This window comes from Larimichthys crocea, chromosome VIII (assembly GCF_000972845.2).
Source record: "Larimichthys crocea isolate SSNF chromosome VIII, L_crocea_2.0, whole genome shotgun sequence".
NCBI classification, from domain to species: Eukaryota; Metazoa; Chordata; class Actinopteri; family Sciaenidae; genus Larimichthys; species Larimichthys crocea.
In genome coordinates, this window is record NC_040018.1 from 16,687,934 (window position 1) to 16,693,933 (window position 6,000).

Below are 6,000 nucleotides of genomic sequence, written 5' to 3' on the forward strand. Positions count from 1 at the left end.
GAGAGCGAGCCAGAGAGAAATGGAGAGAGAAAAATATAGAGTAAATCAGACACAGACAGAGGAGGTGTAAGGAAGGTAGAATGAGAGAGAGAGGGGATAAAAAAATTGAAGGAGAGAGAGGTAGTTACAGAGAAAAGGAAAGAGAAAGAGGAAAAAGAGGGAAGTGGACAGGGGAGGAGGGAGTGTAAGTGGAGATGTATTATTTAAAGAGGTCTCACCCTGTCTAATGAGTTTGGTCTAAAAGCCCCAGGAGCTGCCCAAAGACAGACAGATAGAGAAACTTCCCTAACTATGTGGTGAGAAAATTCAATGTGCAATATGAGCTGAGGGAAAGAAAAGAGGAAGATTTCCTGGGTATGACTGGATTTAGTTAAATTGTTCAGCTTTGATTATGTGAATTGTCCTATAGTCTAAGGTGGTAGTGATCTTGGAAGATCAATCCATGTATCTAAGACGCAGAAAGGGCCTTGGTTAGGAACCAAACTCAAGTCTGTTACTGTGAGGAAACAGCAAATCATCCAATGGAGAGCCAGGCTAATGATGGTAAAATCTGAGTCAATCAAGATGTTCTTGAACACTATGTACAACACAGTCTATTTAAACAGTCCTTGACAATTTATGAAATTACGAATCGTTCAATAAACCCCTGTGCAAAATGTCCAGGCATTGTGATATTCCCACAGTGACAGCGTGATGAATATAATCTTGATATTCTGTGTATTAGAATAAAAAAAAAAAAACTACAATCAATTCATGTTTTGCCACATTAACAAGCTGTGAGAAACACACCTTAAGATGAAATTCTGTCAAAATCAACTGAAGTTTATTAAGTTCAATGTGTTTTAGAGATCAAGACCATTTTTCATTTGACAGAGGACCATTATGTGGTCTTCCATTGCCTTCAAATGTGACTAAAATGTCAATACTTGGCTTGTGTTCATAAATATATTGTTGCGGGGGAAAGCATTTCAATATAACACTAAATCACTTTCAGCCCCCCTAATTGGCTAATGAACGTCAGTTTTGTTATTTTTTTGTTATCACAAAGAAGGTCTGTAGATGTTAGCAAAGACGCTTCATTAAGGACATCAGAGTAATGTCACAGGTTAGGGCTAGGGTGTAATGTTTCGACCGAAAAACGGACTAATTGATTACTAATTATCTAATTATCTTTTAATACAAATTGATCTTTTTTGTTTTATGCACAGATTATCACATCTTTGGGTTCTAAATAACAGCTGGACAAAGAAGTGCTCCAGAGAAATGTCCACATTTGTAACTAACACATGTAAAGTTGATAAGTGGAGGTATAATCTTCAAATAAACTTGATGAATATTAACATGAGAATGACTTAATGAGCTTTTTTTTTTCTTGCTGCCTGTTATTTGTTGCTGTTCTCAAACAGCTAATCTGAGTGCAATTATCTCATCTTTATTCTCTCCCACCCCCAAAACCCCCATCTTCACTGACATTATTAAGCAGAGCTTTCACAGGAGCCTTTTTCAAAGTGTTAAGAGGTGTAAGTGTGTATTGTCTGTGTCTGTGTGTGTCTTTTGTGCTCATTTTAAAATTCCTTCCTTGTCCTGTCACCTTGCTCTGTGGCTTATTTGAATTTTTTACCGACATGGCACCAGGCCAAGTCTCTGTCACTTTCGAGATCACACACACACACACAGACACACACACAGACACACACACACACACACACACACACACACACAAAATCCTACACTCTGAATGGCAGTTTGGCAGGTGTCACTTCCTCTGCTCTCTGTGCTGTCAATCAATTAGACAGTTCAGCCTTCCAATCCCTGACAGACTCTCTGTCTCTGATGTGCACGCACACACACAAACACACACACACAGAATATCATTACAGAAATCATAAATCAATCAGCATTACTTTGCATGGTATTGCTACCTAAATGGAGTTCCATGGTAAACTCAAGTTTCTGGTGTGACTTGCAAATACTGTTTTTGTGAGATTCTTTATTAAATAACTGACAGTATAGAGCTTCTCAAAGTCTAGACGGACTCCAGACCCACCTGTTATGGACATGTTATTAAGTTTAAATGTTTTCTAACAACATGATGGGTGATGAGCATTTTTATCTGTCTGAGAGACCGAGACCGACGCCAACCATGATCAATGAACGCTTGCTCTTTCCACCCTGTACTGTCTACTGACAATCACACAGCGAGAGAGAGAGACAGAAAAAGAGAGAGACAGAGAGAGAGAGAGAGAGACAGAGAGAGAGAGAGACAGAGAAAGAGAGACACACAGAGAGAAAGATAGAGACAGAGAGAGAGAGAGAGAGAGAGAGAGAGAGAGAAAGAGAGAGAAAGCCTCCTCCTCATGCAGCCTGTATGATACAGTACTGTGAGAAACAAACAGAAAGAGGCGGTGCGGGGCAAGTCAGTGTGTGTATCAGTGTGTGTCAGTGTGTGCGTGCGCAGCAGTGTATGGTAATAGACAGCTGAGTGTTTGAATCCCAGAGTTGAAAACCAAATGCCTACCCAACAAATGACAGAATCTCAATGGTCAAATATTTGTCGAAGAGAGGACGTTTGTTATCGCTGCCAAGTTCGCGTGTTAAAATACCAGAGAATTGGAATATCCTGGTAGCTCACCTGGTCAAGGAGGTGGCCCATGAACTAAGAGCTCTTACCGCAGCGGGCCTAGTTTGAGTCTAGCCTGCGGCACTTTGCTGCATGTCATCCCCTTTCTCTCTCTTTACCTCCTTTCCTGTCGCTTTTCAGCTGTCCAATATAATAAAGGCTCAAAAGCCACAAAAAAAGAAAAAAAAATTACTAGAGAGTTTACTATCTGCTCCGCAGTCTCGTTTTCTCTAGTGCACAATTTCTACAGCTAGTGTAAATGTAGTTGCATAAATACTACTTTGTTATCACCAAATGTTCCAGACCTCTAACCTTGAATAAAAAATCAGGCACACGGGCAACAAGAGAAAAGAACAAGATGGATGACATGCAACAAAGGTCTCTGGCTAAAATCAGACTGAATAAATGTTTTGCACTTTAACCATTTGGTTGTCAGTGTGAAGTGAAGATTCAGTTTTGACAATGATGGTGTAGTAGTCCATTAATATTGGTACACTATATGCACTAAGTGACTACCTCATTATTATAGAAATCTTACCTTTACAAAGTTTATATATATATCATAGATCTAATATATATATAATATTATATATATATATATATATATACATGCATGAAGGGTGAAGATATTAAAAACACTTAACACAAGACATCAATTCCACATCTTGTGACACCTGGAGTTCACTGCACGGTGGCCACCACATGAGTTTTCATCACCATGGTGCATGTGTCTGTAGGATGCAGTTCATGATGGTTGTCCCCTAACTTTACATGTTGGGAGAGCCTTGTCCCACCTGGCTTCCATCGTTCCCCATGACACAGGTGATGGTATCCCCACCACTGTTGTATAGCCATGGTGACAGTTGTAGGAGACCTGGGATCCCAGCTTATAGTCATACACTGTCCGACTGCGTTCATAATGTTACCCAGGGTCAAACAGCCTCTCGTGGTTTTTCTGTGGAGGGTGGAGAAAGTTGGTGTTACTGGACAAAGATACAAGATTCACTAACTCCTCAGGAAAAGGCACTACAAAGACTCTTCGCGTGGTGGTATTATAGTAATCCATGTCATTCTCATGAGAATTGATATAAATGGTTGTAGTTACAGCTCAATAAGCCAGATTCATTAGGATGGCAGCTATTTTGGCGTAAATTTTGGGCCAAGTTTAGTCAACAGGCTGCTATTTGTCGACCCTAATAAGGCTATATTGATCCTTTATTACTTCTAATATATTTCACCCCGTGGGAGAGGAAGGGACAAATAAGGTTAGAGGATAAAGAAAGAGAACGACAAGAATAAAAGAGTTTAAGACGTGGAGTTGACCATGGTTAAAAATTGTCTTGCGTCTTTATGACTTGGCGTTGGGCCAGCTTGTTTCTTTTACTGTGATCGGCCTAACATGAGATATTGGGCTTGACAGAGGGAAACTGACAGACAGAGAGAGAGAGAGAGAGAGGGTGGGGGGCAAAATGGAGTGAAACAGGAAGATGATTGGTTGTGTTTGGAGATGGCAAGATGAAAGGTAGTAAATTATGACAAAAGTACAGATGGCAAGGTAGCGTGAGGAGACAGACAACACAGAAGGAGATAATCTTTTTTTAATTAGAGATAAATGGAGTAGGAAAGAGAAACAAGAGAAAAAAAAAATAGTTTATAAAACTTGACAGAGCAGATCTAGTCTCTAGTCAGTCAACAAAACAATCGTCATCAGTTCCACATTGACTCCCGCTGTTTAATTACCCCAGTCAAGCAACATCTGTAAAACTAGGATGAGTCACACATCTGTGGACGTAACAACTCATGTGCTGACATGGAACAAGCAGTTTCTTCAAGTGAGAACACTTCTGACTTACAGTAAGGGTGGAAATTATAGAGTAGGCAGCTTAAAGAATTAAGAAAACACTCCTGTATCGATATTTTAATCACTACACTCCAGAAACACAGACATTTTATTGACGTTGTAATGATGTTTTTTTTTTTTTGTTTTGTGTAAACAACACCCATTCAAGGTATGTATCAAATACATGCCAAATTTAGTACAAAAATGCACAAATGTGCACTGTAAATTTTATTGACTTTGCGATACATCTGCATGTATCGCACGGCTCATTTACTAGACAAGCAGCTTATACATAGTCAGGTCCTGGACTGAATCTGGGACTGGCCTCTAAGACATACTATGAAAGTGGAGGAGAGCTCATAGGCACAGTTCAGCAGTGGGATTCGTCAATATCACTACACTCAGAAAATAAAAAAAAAATGTACTTATCTTGATTGCACAAATGTTTATTTTGCACACCCTGAGAAAAACTTTAATTACACGATAGCATTAAATCTGTGGGATTTTTCTATTACATGCCATACTTATGCACGAGGAGAGAGATGGCCGTTGTAAACACCCTTGAAAATGACTATCAATAGTTTGCAAATTAGACTGTTTTTAAACTTTGCTCATTATCCAAGAAAACCTCCACCTTAAATGTGACCTTGCAGGAAAATGTATGAGGGCATTATAAAGGAGAAGTTTTGGTGGTTAATTACCTCTATATTCGATGGCAAACCAGACTGCCCAGTGAGGCATCAGATCTGAACGCTAGGAAGAGACTGTTACCACTGCTCTCTATTCGCTCTGGGGCCTGGTTGCCTTGGGACTTGCTAGTAGGCCCCATTAGAGTCTTCACCCTCGTAGATGTGCAGGAGTCGTAACTTGGCTCCATGTTGAAACTGGGGATAAATAAACAACAAAAACATTGAGAGTTAGGTTAGCAATATTTGTGCTATTTGTGAGTGTGTGTGCACATGACAGCAGTGATGCATGTTTAATTCAAAAACCTGCTTCATTTACATGTTTAAGATGTGTTTACTTCATAAAAAAGTGTTGATTTTTTTCTTCTTGAACCAATACGCGATAATGTATAGTCAAAAACAATGAAATCTTATTAGACAAAATTGTCATGATCTCTTTTGCATCTTATATCCTATTTTGTATGTAAGTGCATGTATGTATTGATTAATAACACTCTCACTCCACTTGGTTAACGGTCCTATCGTGTTAGCCAGCTGGAGTGTGTTTGTGTGTGGTGGTGTGTCTTGTCAGAGCAGAAGATGCAGAAGCAGAGAACATGTATTGGGCATTTTATAGTGTAGCAGTATTGAAACTTCCATAAAGGGGTACCTTTATGTGGAATTTTCAAGCACCAGGAGTGGCAGAGCAACATTTATTCCTTTTATTTTTTGTATCCTGTATTCCATGAGCATGGGCATGAGGTATGATGTAATACACGGCTTGCGAAGAGCATTTTAAAATTTAATTCTATTTTAAAAAAAAACAGCTTTCCAAGCTAGTTAGGAAGATGGTTCAGAAGGTGGAGTCAAGCCGT

At 39.4% G+C, this 6,000-nt stretch overlaps 1 protein-coding gene across 1 annotated transcript in view; it reads right to left on the reverse strand.

The window, feature by feature from the left end:
- LOC104927904 (CUB and sushi domain-containing protein 1) overlaps positions 1-6,000 on the reverse strand; it is a 294,884-nt gene that overhangs the window by 89,203 nt on the left and 199,681 nt on the right. The gene's annotated exons all lie outside the window — the stretch shown is intronic.